Source organism: Agelaius phoeniceus, chromosome 10 (assembly GCF_051311805.1).
Source record: "Agelaius phoeniceus isolate bAgePho1 chromosome 10, bAgePho1.hap1, whole genome shotgun sequence".
Classification (NCBI taxonomy): domain Eukaryota; kingdom Metazoa; phylum Chordata; class Aves; order Passeriformes; family Icteridae; genus Agelaius; species Agelaius phoeniceus.
In genome coordinates this window covers 21,015,519-21,034,619 of record NC_135274.1, presented here as the reverse complement: position 1 = coordinate 21,034,619, position 19,101 = coordinate 21,015,519, and the positions used below count along the sequence as shown (strand labels likewise).

The window sequence follows — 19,101 nt, the reverse complement described above, 5'->3', positions numbered from 1 at the left end:
CATTTATCATATGATTATTTGTGTAAGGAGCCAGCAGCTTGTATAGGTAACCTGTATTCTTGAATTTAATAAAATAAAGTATGTTTTGAAACTACAGAGAAAGAGATAGATTGAGCTAACCAGAAATCATATTAAAGTTTCATGCCTTCCTTTAAAGCCACTTATTCCAGAAAGGAACAGATGTTAGCCAAGACAAATACCATCCTTGCTCAACTGGGACTTGGAAAGCCTGATGCAAAGTACAGTATTTTTCTCACCTGCAAATTTACAATTATTCCATATCTACAATTATACACTAAATGTAAAATCTTGCCCTCTATACTCATGCTTCATAGCAGGTTGTCACTGCCCAAAGCTTTGCACAACATTTTTTTCATTTCTCCCCTTTGTGACATTTCTCAAAATTTTTCTGTAACACACAAAAATCTTCATCCAACCCACCAAAAAGCCAAACAAATTTGGAGACAGTTATATCACATTCTGAAATTACCCTTTCTCCTCGCAGACAATGCAAAATCAGTAATTCCATGCACACTTTCCTCTCTCTCTATCCCTTCCCTACTGCACAATTTTTGCACTGAAGTTCTACCTGCACACAATAAGGCACACTTAAAGCCCAGACCAGATGGGTCCCTGTCCCACGAGCAGTGCCACGTCAGGTGGCCGTGTCCTGTAAAGCACTCGTGACCCTCAGTCAGTTGATTGTTAACAGACAGAACAAGGAAGCTGGTGAAGTTCCCACCACATTAAAGCAGGGCACTGAACTCAGGCATTCATGGAATCTGTGTTCCAAAGGGAAGAGCAAGAAACAGAATCAAATGCTACTTCTCCCCCTTCCTCTACACTCTTATGGTTCTGGTCTTCTCTTCCAGTCCTCTAAAAGGAAATATGCCTTTAAAACACCCCAGCTCAGATTTCCAATTCTGCCAGGGTGTTTCCAGGTCTTTGCTGTCCTTTCTGATCATCCCTCTCTCCTAAATAACAGCTCAGAAGTTCAGTGACAACAACAGAAGAATAGCACTAAAGGCTCCATCCTTCAGCAGTGATTTCAAGATTCACTGTGTGTCTGAAGGACTGTAATAACCATGAGCAGATTCCCTTTCTGTTCACTGCAAATCTCAAAACCTTTCTGTGGAAATCTCCCATTTTTTTCCATAAATTAAATTTGGCTCATTCTCTAAAAATATAAATAGGAAACACAATATTAAAAAAACCCAAAGGCTACACACACAAAACAAATTTTCCTCTGTGTCATTTTTTTGGACAGGATGCATTTGCAGCAGTGTTAATCACTCATCACTAGGAAGTGTACAGTGCAGGAACTGTGTGTGAAGTGTTTGAAAGCATTCTGAAATTTTGGAGAAAAGTGTTTGTTAAAAATATTTTGTCATAATTTGTTAGGTATGTCACAAATGTTAGGTAGCATTGATGTATTTTATTTCCAAGCCTGTTCTGCTAGTTTTACACTTTTGCCTGCATATCAATTAATGGGTTTTTGTCATTTATTGCTATTTAATACTGCAACACACCCTCTCCACAGTAAGTGGTTCACCAGCCTGAACAGTCTATTAGAAATGCAAAAACTAAGGCTGCCTATGTCAGATTTATGTTTTACACAATAGCCCTACGAACAATAAAAAACCCCAAACCAACAAAACAAATCCAAAACAAAACCAAGCCAAAAATATCCCCTGACACAAAGATCATATCTTTGCCAAACTTCAAGCACATGTTCTCAAACAGGAAATAAAGCTTTTCAAGAAAAATTTTTAATAGGTAAAAAAAAAAAAGCCAACAAAAAACAACTGACTAGTTTTTCTCATTGCTACTATCACAAAAGCTGACCTATTCCAGCTAATTTGGCAAGAAAAGGGAGCCTACTCAATACAAACCTTATCACGCAATGTTTTGGCCTACTTATAAAAAATTATTTGTGATCCAGTTTCCTCAGCGGAGTTGTTTTTACAAAGCTTTTCCCCAGTGCAGCCACATTTCCACTGGGACCATAACCAGAAGTGATCACATAAACAACTGAGTTTCTGTGAGGGCCGTGACCCCACTTGCAGCTTCCTTTGTCCATCCTGAGCCGCCACCTCCGTGACGGAGGCAGAGGGATGGACAACCCCATGCACAAGGGAAAAAAGAAAAATAAGCATTTCCAAGTTTTGTCAAGGATTTTGTCAAGATTAGGCCCAAAACAAAGTCCCAGGCCAAAGCAAACCCCCAGAAAATTAGGAAACAAGATCTAAAATTCCAGATTGGTTTTTGCCTATGGAAAACACAAGCCTTATTTTGGAAAATTCTAACACAGAACACCACCTCTGATGGAGCCCATGTTCAGTTGCTGCAGTAATTTTGGTGTTACCACTGTGTGTGCATGGAGCAGCTCACACATATATTTATTGTCTGACCCCTCTGGTAAATTAGTGTAAGCAACTTCTATGCAGTAGAGCCATCTTTTTTAGTAAGTTGTAATAAATAGGGCTGCACAGCATTCTACAAGACAACAAAAGGATAGCAGATCCAAATACAGCTCTTTTAAAACAGTTCGTGGCTAAATAAGAAGTTAAGAAAAACACATAATGGATATAGCTTAATCCTCAACCCCCTCACAACAGGCACACAAAGGACACTTCTCAAGTAAACACAGAACAGCAAGCATTTCAAAAATTGTCCAGTTTGGTTTATAATTGATTTTTTTAAGCCACATTCTGCTTTTGACTTCAGATATTTTGGGACCAGTTACACAGGGGGAGGAAAAAAAAAAAGTCATTTTTAGCAATTTATAACTACACAGCCACACTCTTTTTAAGAGCAGACCCAAGGCTGTGTGCACAGATCTAACTCTGCTTTCTCCACACATACATTATGCAATGCAATGTGATAAATATGTAACCATGGAGGCACACACTGTGTTGCAAACAGGACACAGAGCTCCTGGGTGACCCAGGAGAAGGCAGGCTACACCACATTCTGGCTGTGATTCCCTCCCCCCATTTCTTTTTCATAATGGTCCAGCACTCGTTCTGCTGCCTTTTTATACCATCTCCTCTCTGAGGTATGTAAATAATTTAGTCAACAGCAATGCATTATGCAATTTATTTTCAGCCAACAGCACAGCCTTCGTTAGGTGCAATTCATGGGAAGAAGCAGTTAATTATGGTAATTCATCTGCAGACCTAGGTGAGCAATTTCACTGTTATTCTGCTATCCTACTTAATATGCATGTGCTGTATGAGAGCAGTTAATGGCAACTTTCAAGGCTGACATCCCAAACCCTGATTCCATAACAAGCTTTGAACCTGGGCTTAAGGCAGAGCTACAGTAAACAGGGCTTCTGGGAGGCGAAGGAGTCAATTTACACAAAACAACTTGCAAGCTCAGGGTTTAAGGTAGTCTAGTGAATAGACCTCTACCAGATCCTAGGAATAATTCTATGCTATTGTATTGCACTATTTGTGGAATGGTATGTGATCATATAATTAGAGATCATATAGTACATTCACACAAAGAATACTTTAGGGCTTGCCGGGGAGGGGGGGAGGGGACCTCTTTTAAAAAAGAAAACTACATTATCTGGAAATTCAGAGCTAATCTCAACAACTCAGAAATGCTACCAGAGAGCTTTTTCTTCACAAACTTTAGAAAAAAACATTTTAGGTCTGATTTTTGCCTGAGGAAGAAATAGCTCCAAACAAAACCAGCTGAGACTTTGAGTCATTAAAATGTTAAAAGCCTAAACAAAACATTTAGGAAAATAGACTGAAATATGCACAAATATTAAAAAATATAAAAATTTCTAAACTGTAGCTCTGTGATTGCAATGACAGGGAGGCAAAGACAGCATTTGGTTCAGAAGCAACACTGAAGAAGTGCTTTGAACAGGTGTAGGAAGAATGCCATGGGTTTGGAGGCTGAACCTGAGGAGAGAATGGAGGGCAGGTCCCAGGGAGGGTGGCAGCTTCCTGGAGAAGGGCTGTGCTCCAGCAGAGCCTGATAAACCCCTGGCTTGAGGGGAGGGCTCCAAGCTCTTCTCCCGTCCACCCTGAGTGTCCTCGCTGTGTCCTGCCCTTGAGGTGACAGCCCTGGGAGAAAGCCCTTGATCCTGGGGCTCCTCTCCACTGCAGCTCACACCTCTGCCCTTGTGCAGCCCTCTGCAGGCTCCACAACCCGGCTCCATGACCCAGCTTGCGTAACCTCCAAGAGCACACAGCTACCGAAGGGCAGGCTCCTGCCAAATAAATCCCTGTCCTCCCCTGGGAAGCACATCAAATCCTGCACAAACCGCTGGAGCTCCACGCGCTCTGCATGGAGAACCGGCGCCCAACGCAGCTCTGCGTGCGCAGCGCTGGTCCTCAGCCACAAACCAAGCCTGGAAACCTGAAAACCCCTCCTTGATTAAAAGATTAAAGTCACAAAAAACAAAAGAGAGTCACTGCTTTAATGGCAGAAGGCACAGAGTTTTATCGTGAGCATCCTGAAGAATTTTATCGTGAGCATCCTGAAGGTCTCAGTGCAGCACAGGTCCAAGAAGCACAGTCAGACAGACAGTTTTAATTCAACCTTACATGCTTTGATACAGCCACAGGATGAAAGCATTAGTGGTCTCTAGTTTGTTTATGACTGACTACATATGCTAAAATGTGCTCTGCCAAAACCCATTGCTAAAACAAAAACCAGCCTTCCAATGGCACAAAACTTCATAAACCAAATAAACAACACATTGCAAATATTTAAGGCTTCCAAGCAAAGGCTACTTCCATAAAGTCCAACATTTAAACTGGCAACAACACATTTCAGACACTGAAACAAATGACTGGCAAAAAAACCCCTGTCGTCCTCAGCATTTCAAATGGTTCATTTTTCTGTTATCCTAGGGCACTCAAATTATAACTGAGCAAATATACATAACCCTTCCTATTTAAAACAATACAAAAAATTGGAAACATTCAATTTAAATCTTTCTGCTTAACCCAGGACTAGAAAACTGTCAGCGCTGAAAATTAGTTTCACAGAGCCTTAATGCGTCTGAAAATGGCTTATTTGCTACACATGACAAGCAAATTCCGAAATAAAGGGAAACCCTTTCCCTCAACATGCACACTAATATTTTTCTTTCCTGAAGGTTGGATTACTTCCAAAGAACCTGAATTGACTTCAATGGAGCGATAATATATTTCTTAGGAAGAACATGCAAACTGTCTGAGATCACAAGAAAATGGTTCAACCAAGAAAGGGCTTCACTCAGCTCTTCTAAATATACCAAAGAATCACACTTAAGTGATATTTTTTTAAACAATTAGGGCTTGACTACACCAACAGCTATATCAGCTGATATATAGATATATATTACTCTAAACAGGAATGAGACACTTTCTTCCTGGAGTCATTCCAAAAAAAATGTGAGCGTACTGTAAATTCCCACTTTTAACTTCAACCCATGCTGCCAGTGTGTGTAAATACATCTTTGCAAAGTTCAAGGTATTTATTTAGTGCTAGCAGGACTTTCTTTGCAAATTAACCAGAGATATTTCTCAAGGTAGAGTATGGTGAAAATGAGAAAAGTCACCACACAGAAGTACAATTTATAACAGCAAAACCCAAAAGTCTACAACTTTAGGTACTACTCCCAAAGTGAAGAGACTCCCCAGAATTACAACACACTCTAAAATTTCATTTTTTCAGCAGATGAAAAATGTCCAAACAACATATGAAAAAAAGATAATTTAACAGTGAATGTCTGCTCATCAGTGTCACAAGCACAGCTGTGACAGCCAGGACTGAGATGTGCTTTAGGATACACCTATACCAGCAAGGAAAACACTGACCAGAAATCAGTGTCCTCAGACCAGGAAAACACCACTGGCTCCCAGTAAAGGGCATTAAAAAAAGATTTTCATATAAGCTTGTAAATTAGTTTATAGTTAAACTTATAAACAAGACACATTTAGGAAGCTATAAAGGAAGACTCACCCAAATGAAATTAGATGCACATGGCAAAGATTTGTGTGTATTTTATGTATGGGTGAACCCGAGCAGTCAGTGCAAGCCTGATGTACAGGCTGGCTGAGCTATCAGCTGGCTCACTGCACTCTGAGCAGATTCCGCCTGACAGCACAGCTCAGCTAAGGGCTTCATGGCCCACCCTTACCTAAACCAACCACCTTCACTCCAATGGCTCAGCCACAGCCCCCACAGTAGCAACACCAGTGTTTTGTGGAGCTGGGCTGTAAACTGGTGCAGCAAAACTACCTGGACTTTAATCCCCTCTCCCCACCAAAACAGCTGTTGGGTTTAACACATCCTTCCAGAGATGATGTTTTTAGGACCCATAAATCTGTCTCAGCCTGGCAGAGGACTCAATATACCACATCAGAGGATAGAAACTCTGTTGTGCCTCTGCTCCATCAAGAACAGGGTCAGCTCAAGGGTCCCATCACCCCCCTTCCCACCCCCAGTGCTGGGATAAGTGGCTGCTTTTGTAGCTGTTCTCCAAAACCCATTCCTGAAACGACTCCACCAAGAAAGTTCTGCCTTGCCTAACTCCCAAAACTGTGCCAGGGTCCAGAAAAGTGCAGGCATCTTAAAACTTGATATAAGGTTGCATTTCCACATTACTAAGGACAGAAACATGCCTAAGTTTATGTACCAAGTAGCCTGATTTCAACATGTCCTGGCACTAGTAGAAAATATTTCCAATGTAAAGGACCATGTTCTGTCCCACAGAAAACTAAAAGACACAGACAAAACCTAGAAATTAAAATGGAGTACTTGCTTAAACTGAAAACTCCAAGTAAGCAGAGGCCAAAAAATTAAACAAAAGCCACTTTACACTGCTACCTACACAGCCTTTCACCAGAAGATCTCAGGGCACTGAACTGGTCTGAAAAAGCTCCTGTTAGGTATTAAATCAGTGGTGCATGGGTAAATTTGTTAATCCATTTGCGAAGGTCACACAGTGGCAGAAATAACAGATAATCCTGACACCAGCTTTCTGTCCTAATCATTATGTGGACAGAAAATCTTCAGTAATGTAAACAAAAAATCAAGTAAACACAGTTATCTGTCACATATTTGTATATTAGGTCAACTCAGAAAGCAAAATTGTGGGTGTGGGGAGTGGAGGTATGTCTCTGGGGATCCACCACAGAGCTAGACAGGCCTGTGGAAATGTATGGAGAGAATTTACACCCAGAAAGTAATTCCATAATTCCCTCTATCAGGCAGTTCCTATGAAGGGACTGTGTAAACAAACTGCAGTCACGCTCAAAAAAAAAAAAAAAAAGGCCTGAAAACCTTGAGCAGTAACCCACAGAATATATTCCATTGCTGTATTACACCCACATTAGGATGCCAAAAGTTTGCCATTCATCCTGCATTGAAATTGAGGCGGTATTTTACAGACTGCCTGCAAGCCACCCAAACTGGGGAAGTTTTCTAATACCAGAGAGCAGATGGACACGCAGCTGACACTGTCGACACACAGTCAAGATTGCTACGAGAATCTCTACCAGACTGAAAGTTTCCACCACCTTCCGTGCCATTACAAGTGAAAGCAACTTGGTAATACCTACTGTGGAGCTCTGACAATTCAAGATCATTTTGGTGAACAGTCCTGTAGAGGTATAAAACACACTGCAAGCACCAGCTTCCAAAGAGGAATAAGCAAGACTATATGCTGATTTAAAAAAAAAAAAAAAAACCAAAAAAAAAAAACCAAAAAAAAAAAAAAAAAAAAAACAAAAAAACAAAACAAAACAAAAAAAAAAACAAACAAAAAAAAAAAAAAACAAAAAAACCAAACCACCCCAAACCACAACCACATTTATTCTACAAATCAAAAATACTGGACCAGACAATGAGCTACACAGGCATTGTTAAGATGTACTAAAAACAATAACATAATAAAAATCACTGTAGGCAGGGAAGACTAATCTTTCTGCTCTTCCTTAAGCAAAACTCACAGCAATTTCAATGGAATTCTCCCCCAGATACGGCTGGATGACTACATCCACAGCCTACACGTGCCAAGTCTGCTCCTGCAGCCAGTCTCTACTGCATCCATCTTAGTTACACTACACATATCCTGATTACAGGGATTTATAAACAGCATGAGTAATTTAGAGGTGATCCACAAAACTGTGACTTCAGTAGAGATGAGGTTCACTATTATTGACTCCAGTGTCACCAGCCTTATGGTAAAGGACTTACACCTGGAAGACTTTCAAGCTTTTACTGACTTTCTCAAAAGCACACTCTCCATTCTCTCAGTCCCAAGCACATCCACTCTGGAGCCAGAACACCGGCCTGCTATCCATAAGTTTTGCTGGGAAATGAGGTAGGAGAGAGTTTATGATCCATTAAGTCACCTGTGTTTATTTTCTTAGGTTGTGGACAACAAGACATGAAACAAAAACGGTGTTTGGATATCAAGCAAGAGAGTGTTTTATCACGCAGTTTCTGGATGTGAAGTCTTTAAAGACAAAGCTCCAAAGTCGCAGTTCCACACAGGACAAAGGCGCCTGTGCGCACGTCCCAGCTCGCAGCCTCAAAGCCCTGTTTGTTCACCCAGAACAATGGGGCATGTGACTTGTCAACACTACCCACAATAAAAACAATAAGATAAGGCTGCCACTGATTTCACGATGACTGACTTTGTTTTCACTAATTTTAAGTCACAATGTCAATAAAAACTTCTTGCATAAAACCCCTGATTTTGAAGAGCCCAAAGCCAACCCCACCTTGCGCCGAGGTTTTCACTCCAACTTCCTCAGCTTTTCGTGTCTGTACTAAATGCTCACACCAACTCCCTCCAAAGCCTCCCTCTGACTTCATCAAGAGTTGGATCAATGCTATATGCCTAGAGCCAAGATTATTTTTATCATATAAGAGCACTGCCAAAATTTGTCCTCTGCATTTCCTGCCCCATGTGCCCATCCCAAGCACCCATGTGCCCGCAGGCAGGCCCCTCGCTCACCTCCTGCTCGCTGCCAGGGGCACACACGGGATAATGAAACTTCCCCAGCAGGTTTTGCTCCACCACTGACTCAGGCTACATCATCCAAACCCATTCAACCCCTCCAGTTCAAGAGGGCTACCTAGAACTGAGTCCTGCATATAATTTTAACATTTTAAGAAAGAGGAAGAAAGCAGAGAAGACCCAGAGAACAGAAACAAAAAGGCACCAATTTGATTTAAATGACTGCAAAGAGAACAGATGGGGAGAACGCAAAAGAAAAAGTCCAAAGTAACAAAAAGGACAGAGAAAGCCCAGAAAAAAAAAAAAAGAAAAAAAATCAAAAAAAAAAAAAGAAAACAGGTGGGGAATGACTAGAAAAATCAAATAAAGCCTTAGGAAGGTGTAAGAATAAAATGGTGCAAAATGACAGTTCACTACACTTATTTGTCACTTTCCCACTAGAGCACGTACAAGGAGCAGAACCAAGAGGAAAAGGCAGAGCCACCCTGACACTTGGAAGGGGTTAATTCAGAAAGAAAAAAGCAGCACAATCTTGCACCACTTGTCTTTTTATCACACAGGGGGATGCTTGGGGGGTTATTTTAATTACACAGAACAGCAGTGGGCCCAGCAGCATCAGATTAACAAATACAACTAGGCAGCAACAGGCACACGGAAGTACATTGCAGTTCCAAACTTTCACCATTTGCAGAACATTAACACAAATGAAATCTGACTAACCTGATCTCTGAATGTGCTTTTAAAACCTGAGCATTTCTTTCGTTTCACCTTGACAAAACTCCGTTCCACAAGCAGATAGTTACGGGGTTACAGGCCCAGGCCACAGCTGGGTAAGTGGGAGGCACATTAAGCACATAATGAAATTTCACATATTCTAACACCATCAATGGAGCTTTCTGGAGCTCTGCAGCAGCGTCCAACACACACACAACAGCCAGACCTCAGCCTACGTAAGGGACGTTCTCCTAGCGGAGTCTGACACTGCATTTCACATACCCTCCGAGCCTCGTGTGTGAAGTCACCCCTAGCGTCCAAGAGCGAGTCAAAACACATCCACAGTGTTTTCCCTGGCTACCCCTGAAAGTTTCCATCCCTTTATCTTTCATTTAATTTTTAAAAAAATTCTCCCCACCATTTCTGTCGATACGCACGGGATCCCCAGAAGTCCCCAGCACATGCAAGCAGTGAGCATCTCTCTAACGTGAGACCTCAGCTGTGTTCCAGGCACTGGGACAACAGCAGACTAATGGGAAAATTGAATTTGGTGCTTTCACAACCAGCCCACAGAACCACACAAAGAGAGGGCTCGTTTTTTACGACAAAAGCAATGCCCTTCTTACCATAAAATAATACACCTAGGAGGGCTGTGGTGCCCAGGCACCTCAACGGGATGACCCAGTGGTATAGAGGGCTCTTTGTTTTATTTTAATAGAAGAGACTCTTAAAACTTAATTGCTAATGCATTTAATGTGTATTATATGTACTGTAAAAAAGAATCTTACAAAAGGCCTTGATGAACTAGGATAAGTAAAAAATAACCTTGCACTTGTAGACAGCAGAAGAACCAACTAACATGGATTTTGCCAACAGCAAGATAACATTGATATTTCTAATGTAATCAAAGGCCATTCACAATCTGCCCTGGAAGACATTCACAGAAATACAAAGCATTTTTCTTACAACTCAAACAACTGTGACAAATATTTACTATAAAGGCAAAAGCTGTTAAAAAAAAAAAAGGAAAAATAAGTTGGTTTCTATTAATCAGCTACATTTAGACATCCGTTCCTGCTATCAGATCAAGCTCATCAAAACTGCTTTGTAGGTTGTTTCATTTTATTTGTGTTCAAGTTTTGTCACAACTCAACATATTGAAGTTTCATATTGCTGACTTTTTTCATGCCCACAATGGTAGATACTTACAGTCTAAACAACATACCAGATTGTGAAATTTAGTTGTGCCTTCAAAATAAAGTGGAAAATCAGGTACCATGTCAGCATCAAGAAAACATTCATATTGTTCAGCAAGTACAGACCCCACTTCTATAAACCCCATATTTGTTGCACTAGCAATGGGAAACAGCTAGTCCACTGCTACACAAGATATGTTCCTAGCACAATTTATTTGATGTCAGCATTAATAGATGGTTTGACCACACCATCTCTCATTTTCCTCCATCTACATTTGTGCTAACTTTGCTTTGTAAGTACATTAAGAGATATAAAATCTGATACATTACAGGATCACAAACATCATCATGGCAAAAAACTTGCATTTTTACAAAGCACTGCCCAATTAAAATTTATCTCCAAGAGTCTGTATTTAGAGAAGCGTGTTTGTGTTGATACACAATCAGAAATTTCTGCACTAGAGAAGAATGTGAACATCCATACAAAAATTAGTGGTGATTCATTGTTTAGCAGTTGTCTTCCCTTTACAGCACACCGCAGACTGAAGGACACGTTGCCAAACTGAGAGCACCAATACTTCCTTTAACCTAATATAGGACAAATAAATACACTTCAACAGCTTCTAAATCTTGCACGTCCTACTTTTTTGACCCAGATCTCTTGTTATTTCCCCCATAGGTCTATGCAATATCAAAACTATTTTTTCCCCACAAATTTAGACATAACCTAAAAGAGGAAAAGTTCTCATGCTTACTGTGAGCTAGAGAGACCAGGAAGCAGGGGGGGGAGGGTGAGACTCACTCATCTCTCTTAAGATCAATCGGTATTTTAAGGTAAGCTCCTTTCTCAACTGCTGAAATTAATGGCAAAAACACTCATTTGTACAAGAGGACTGTAAGTTAGACCAATATCAATAATAAATGAAAAATAACGACATCTTTTTAATACTATTTTTACAAAGCAAAATAGTATTTTCAGGAGTCATGCTGACACTCGAGCATGAATCAGTCTGTCCAAAAACCACTAAAGAGCTATGAAACTTGTTATTCCACTCCTTGGATAGCTTGGGCAACTTATTCCAGGAAATCAAACTGTCTCCTCTCTGCCTGGTACTTTTAGGGAACCATCAGGGGACTCAAATCTGCCTCACATGTGCTCACCATCCATAATTCCCCACTCAGTTTGCTGGCAATAGGTCACCCATGTGAAGAGCCTGAACTTTTAACATTGTTAATGTCAAATGGATGCAACTTTGAGGATGGGTTCTATTTAGGACTCTAGGCCTTGACAGTTTCTGTGGTTTTGGCACCAGACACAGTATTTAGCACTGTATTTTCATAAACAGTAAATATTTGACCCTTAACTCATAACCTTGGAAAAATGCTCCAGGAATAGGCAGCACAGAGATCTTTTCTGCAGCTCTCTGCTTGCCACCAACAGGCACCAAGCTGTGCACAGAGCAAAGTTTCCACTTTCACAGTCCCAATTCATAAAAATCTACCATCAGCCTGAGGTCAGTGGGGCGAGAGGGAGCTCTGCATGCAGCCAGAGAAGCAACTGCATCATTCCCCAAACCCACAACGGGTTAAAAGGAGCACCAGCATTACTGCAGGGACAGCTGCTCGCCTGCCCTGCCAGGCTGGCAAAACTATTGCCCCACTGAAGGGGAAGGGAAGGTCTGCTACTCACACCCCAGCAGCTCAAAGTTCCAGCCACGCATCTCCAGCAGTCTGAAATGACACCCAGCGTGTCTGCATATGGCACAGGGTTGTGGAGAGTGTCTGTAACACACTGACACTGAGCAGAGATTGAACAGAGCCTCAGATCATAAAACAAAAAATCCCACACAACTGTTTTCTCTGGATGATTCTGATTTTTTACTGCTAGACATTACTAGTAAGCAAGATTGCTCCTCTGCAACATGGAGACTTCAGAATTACAACAATAAACACAAGTCAGAGCACACAACATAGCCTTTTACTAATACTGCTCCCAGGAACAGAAACTACACCCTCACGGGAGTTTGCAAAAGCCTGCAAACCACACACAAGAGCTGATTTTTAGAAATGCTAAGCACACACAGAGACTGCCAACTTCACATGCAACTGCGGGGACTCAGCATCTTTGAAAATAAGACTATTAATATCTTACTTTAGAGATGCAGATGCCAGCTTATACTCTTCTTAAGTAGAGTCAAGCTTGCACCAAGCACAAATGCAGGGACCAGATCCCCACTGCCACCACACCTCCAGCTCCTGGAGGCAAGCAGGATACAGAGAGCACCAGGAAGGGCCATGGGCAGGCACTGAACCACACAGCCAGGCTGACACCCAATCTGCCAGCATTACTCATCCTCAAAAAATGGTGTGTTAGGCCAATAGCATACCTAGGGATGCTGCTTCTGGCATTCTAGCTAACATATTCCAAAGGACCTCAGTATCTCCACTTAGCACTGAGTTTGGCGACACATAATTATATCCAAATTAAATTGAGACTCTTTGAAAGACGTTGCATATATTGGCCAAGACAATTCCATAAGGCTCCCCCTCCTCACTTTGGACCTTCTTTCAGTAAGTTCTTCAGAAAGCTACACCAATTCACCAGACTTTCTGATTACTATTTCTACAGGTGAGGAAATGCACTCAAAAGTCTTCCCTGCAATCAGCCCATCCAAGAAGCAAGTGAGCAGGTGTGAGCTGCAACACCAGCAATTTCACTCCTTGGCTAGCCAAGACAGCAAAATCCTACACACCCAACCAATGAGTGAATATTCCCCTACAATTACACAACCTCCAGCTTGGAATGACCATTTACTTCTTATCAAGGCAGAATTATTTTTAATGCTCCTTATCAATATAAAAAGTTAAGTGTAAAGGATGTCACAGAAATGTAATGGTAAGGTACTAAAGACAAAGGTTTCAGAGTGTAAGCTGAGTTACGGCTCTGTGGATCCTTCCAAACCAAGGAAACATTTAACCTGAGCTCAAAGAAGGCCACTAAAACTTTAGGGCATTTTGTATAAACAAGCTCAGCCTTGTTTTCATTACAAGTGGGAAGGAAAGGGCCTTCTCATCTTGGAGTAGATACCACACGGCACAACCAGAAGAAGTTTGCCAGTTTTCATACAAATTGGCAATTTCCAGACCAGACTTCCAAACCTTTTCACTCAAGCTACCAACTCTCTCAGAGTGACAGCTATGCTGCCTCATTTTCACTGCTTCTTACCTCCAGTTAGCTAATTCAATTTTGCAAAATTAAAGGAAAGCCAATATATTCCCCTACAATTTCATAGCAAAAGATATTCCTTATTCCTCATTTCATTGTCACACTTTATCTCAGAAGAAGCCAATTATAAAATGAATAAAGCCGTCTCAATCTACTCTGGTCAGGATCACTTGAACTTTTTCTAGTAAAGTCACTCGTCATTTAAGTGACTTTACAGAAATTAAGACCATCTAACTTCATACTTCAGCACCTAAAAAACTGGGCACATTTGGGACAGGGGTAGCTAAATCAAGAGCAGAAACACAGAAATGGTTTCTTCATCACCTGTTAATTTGAAGCTACTACATTAATGCAGCAATGCAACTCAAAAAGAGAGAAGAGCTGTCAATCATAGCTCCTAATGGGAAGCTCCTGACACTCCTTCACCTAACACAAACACTTAAATTTGTATTTAAAAATGAGCATGCAATGAGTATATTCTCAGAGCAGTTACTTTTTGCAGGAGCCAAACAGGCATAATTACAGAGTGTGCACACACACACTTTCACTTCTCTCCCAACCTGCAGCTACTTGCATGAGCTGATGTTTAGGGCACTAAATACAGTCATTATTACACCCTGAACTCTGGGTGCAGGCATGTGCAAACACACACCCAGCGAGGATGGTCAGCACACAGACCAGTATCACACCACTCAAAATGAATAACCTGAGTTAGATTATCAATGAGTCACACTAGGCTAAGATACATCTCAGAATCACAATATTGCAGTATTGACACAGCATCGACCTGCAGCATACCCTGTCCTTGCTCTCCTCTCCAAAGCACAGGCCAGACCACTTTACCACCACCACCTTATCCCAGCTGGGGAGGGGAAGACTGGCAGAGACTTGTGTCTGTCTCTCCTCCGCCTGCCAGCAGTGTCCTCGCCAGCAAGGTGTCAGAATTCACACAGGCACCACAATCCTCAGCAGCTGTGGGACCAGGGGGCAGAATGGACAGGCAAAGCAAGCAAAAACTGGAGGGGGGCTGTCACTTGGGACTCCCAACGAGCAGAGGAATCAGTGATGAAAAGGTGTCACACCCGCCACTAGCTCGGCCTTCCCAAGACATTTTACAGTGCTCTTGTACCAAAACAGTACCAGGGTAATGCAAGATTCACATCCTACTGCCCACCACTAATACAAAACACACCCAACTTCTGGGAGCAACTTCACAGACAGCTGCAGAGCTCATTCAGCTGAACGAGGCCACTGATGTTCACAAAGCTGTGTGTTTTACAGGACTTCCTGACTCCTGCATGATTACATCCTTGTAGGATGTGGGTCTTTACTGCCACTACAGAACTTCCAACAGCAAACACGTTCTGACTCAAATGTGAAGTCCACATTCTATTAAATTCCAGACCAAAATGAAGTTAGGTAAAATAACTCAGTTTGCTTTACATTATTCAGATCTGTTCTTCCTAACTTAAAACTATTATCTGAAAACAACATTATCAGCAATTTTGGCCATTTCCCCTAATACATCCAGAGCCTCTTTTATGCTTAGGGCTGTAGCACTTTTTAGCATCAAACTCTTTCATGATGGGAAAATGACTATGAAGTATTGCTGTTGGGTACTTAGCGCTTATACCCTGCCTCACAACTTCAAAGCATTATACAAACATCAATAATTACCATATATAGAGTAAAACTGAAAGAAGTATTCATATTAAAAAAGAAACTCACAAGAAAAAAAAAATCTTAACTACCTGTTTAAAGGGGGGAAAAAGCAACAGAATCTTTTGTAATTATCGTATTCTTTATGCTACAAACACGCGTTATGGCTGTGCACGTTCAAACAAACAAAAACTATACACTCTTATAAACTCTTAAAAATAAATTAGAAAGCCCAAAAGCCAAACCCCAAATCCTTTCATAGATTTAAATTACATTTCCTTCTCCTTTCCTGAAGGAATGAGAGCTAAGTGTTCTCCAGGTGTTCCCAATAACAGTTTGGGAGGCAGGCCACCACGCTCCCACGACAGAGTACCAGAAAACACGGTTCTCATGGAGAAAAATCCAACTTCCCCCAAGAAAACTTAAGATAGCGACAGTGTACCACCTCAGGTGACCTTAGGTAAATAATACAAACGTTGCCATTCCATTAGACCTTAAACAAAAACAAGGGGAAAAAAAGCACTAGAGAAAACCACAGAAAGTTTGTTTCGATCAATTTCACAGGGCACCACCTGTGCCCTAAGCACCATCAGCAGCCCCTTTTTTTCAATGGATAAGGGCAAAAACCTCTTCACAGCTCATCCACAAACACATACCCACTCACTTAAATTTAAGGACACACACAGGAGCTTGCAGTCCAGTCCTCATTTGGAGTGTATTCCGAAAAACCCACTAACACACGTGTCCAAAGGAAGGCCCCAAACCCAACGTGAGCCTCACATGGACAAGCCTTTGGGTTACTCAGAGCAAAAAAAGGGCACCAAACTGCCCCAAAGCCCAGGTACAGCCCAACCCCAAACACCAGCCTGGCATATGGTGCCCTTGCTGCTCAAGGAGCACAACTCACAGCACCCAAAGGGCAGAGACCATCAACAGCAAAGAACCTTTTTAAAGCACACAACGTGCTCAGACATTTATTTTAGCACGGAAGGACAGCAAAGCAAGTCAGACAAGCCCACAAAACTCTTTTTTTTTAATGCAATAAAGACCTGTTTCTCCTGATCATGCCTCCCATGCCTTAACAATAAGGAAGGAATATGTTTTGTGATCCCCTCCCCCATAAATCAGTTAGGAATTTGATTTACACAGACAGGAAAACGAGGAAGTCGAGCACACTGGAGAGTAGTAAAAACTTCACCAGCAAACTTCACTTTCCTACACAGCGACCTACAAACCAAACTTTCCTCCAGACTCACGTGTCATCTGCAGCAACCAGCCCCTGCCATAAAGCACAGACAAAGTTTTGCTGTTCTGGGGATAAAGACAAGCGAGGGAGAGACTTTTATTCTGTCAAGCTGCCTTAAAAGGAAATTCGGTGATGAAAGATTAAATTCACCTGGAACAACACGATAAATTTTAACCCTTTCGAGGGAACAACAATAACAAGCCACACATTTCAGGACTTAAATCCTCCACCAAGAAAACAGTACACACTGCATCAACCGTGCAGAGCCCCTCTAATTGATGCAACACACAATTTACACCAGGGTTTCAACTGGGATAAACCCTGGGAAGGAGAGACGCTGGGAAATAGGGAAATAAAAGCTTATTTTATGCCTCGAAGCGGCCCGCTGCCTGGCACCGCGGGGCACTGCATGTTCCACCCCGAACTTCGCCGCCGAACTGATCAATAACTTGGCACGGGGGGAACGCGGGGAATGGCCCGGGGTGGGGGTGTACCCCCTCGCCAGGAACGGGGAGCCGGGATGGGGGAGAGCTCCGCCAGTGGGGGAGGGGAAGGGCCTCCCCTCCCCCACCCCGACCCGGCCCTGCCCCCCTTCCCCTCCCCCCCCAAGTAAATATGCGGGAAGGGGGGGAGGGGAAGCCGCTCTTCCACACAAATCGGGCTAAAAATAGGCCTCTCGCCATGGCTCCAGTGTGCCATTCGCTGCCGAGGCCGGTGTCCCCCCCATCCCCCCGCTCCATTAAACCTTTTTTTTTTCTTTAATTAAAAAAAAAAAAAAAATGAAGGCGGATGGGGGAGGGGAAGCCAGCGGCGCGGGGTGGGGGAGGGGAAGGGATAAATATGTGTGTGTATATATATATATATATATATATATGTGTGTCTATATATATATGTATATATACACATATTAATAAAAACGGGGGGGTCACAGAGGCGTTGTGGTCCCATCCCCCTCCCGCCCGCACCGACACAAACAGGGCGGCCGCCCCCCACCCCCATCCCCGGCCCCTGCCCGCCCCCGGGGCTCCGAGCCCCCCGGTTCTTACCTTGCGAGCGGCTGCTCCCCCCTTTCCCAGGGAATGGAGGCACGAGGAATTCACCCTGGATTGTCTCTCCTCCTCCCGTGTGTTTTATACCGCCGCGTGTATATACGCGCACATCCCTGCCTGTGTGAGTGTGTGTGTGTACACGCGTATAGTTATCGATTATATATATATGCATATACACACATATATATATATGTATTTTTAAGGTGTCCACACCGAGAGGAGGAGGAGAAAAAAAAAAACACCAGGGGGAAAAAAAAAAACCAACAAAACCACCACACACACACAGGAGGAGGAAGGAAAAAAAATACCCAGCGCGTAGCGCTGTGATATTCAATTATATCCGAGCCAGGGGCCGGGGGAGGGGAGGGTGGGGAGGGCGGGTGGGGGGGGGGGACGGGACTGGAGATTAAGTCCCGAGGAAGGAGGGGAAAAAAAAAAAAAAGTAATATGTGTGTGTGTGATTGAGATTGAGGAGGGATCGGGGCGGAATGTGGGAGCTGTTACTGGGGGAAGGAGCCAAGCGGCGCGGAGCAGCCGGCGGCCCGCAGACACTCCGGGTGCCCGGCCGCGCCGAAATGGGCGCCGGCGGAGGGAAGGGAAGGAAGGGAGGGAAGGAAGGAGGAAGGGAAGCAGCGGAGCCGGGAGGCGAGGCCAGGCGAGGAGGAGCGGCCCGGCCCGGCCACACAAGCCCAGCGCGGGGGTCGGGAGGGGGACCCGCTCCCTGACGCCTTCCCCGCCGCGCCCGGCAGTGCGGGAGGGGAGGGGAGGCGGCCGCGGGCGAAGGGAGGGAAGCGAAGGGGAGGCCGCCCGGGCACGGCAGGCCCCAGGCCGCGGAGCTTTTCTAGGAAAGACATTAAACTGCGCTGCCAACAGAGCTTATGTAAATGCAGGATGTAACATGGTGGTTTTGCCTCTCTCCTCGCAGCCCGTCGCGGTTGGCGATGGCACCTGGCACCGGGATCCAGCCCCGTGTGGGCACCCCGCTGCCGCCTCTGCCCTCTCGTTCCATTTAATGAAAATAATCCTCCGCA

At 43.2% G+C, this 19,101-nt stretch overlaps 1 protein-coding gene across 2 annotated transcripts in view; it reads right to left on the bottom strand.

The window, feature by feature from the left end:
- TBL1XR1 (TBL1X/Y related 1) overlaps positions 1-18,805 on the bottom strand; it is a 105,354-nt gene extending 86,549 nt beyond the window's left edge. For both annotated transcript variants that reach the window (XM_054639027.2, XM_054639028.2), the window contains exon 1: positions 18,068-18,805. The gene's annotated coding sequence lies outside the window, so the exon portion shown is untranslated. The remainder of the gene's footprint in view (positions 1-18,067) is intronic.
- Between the last annotated feature and the right edge of the window lie 296 nt (positions 18,806-19,101).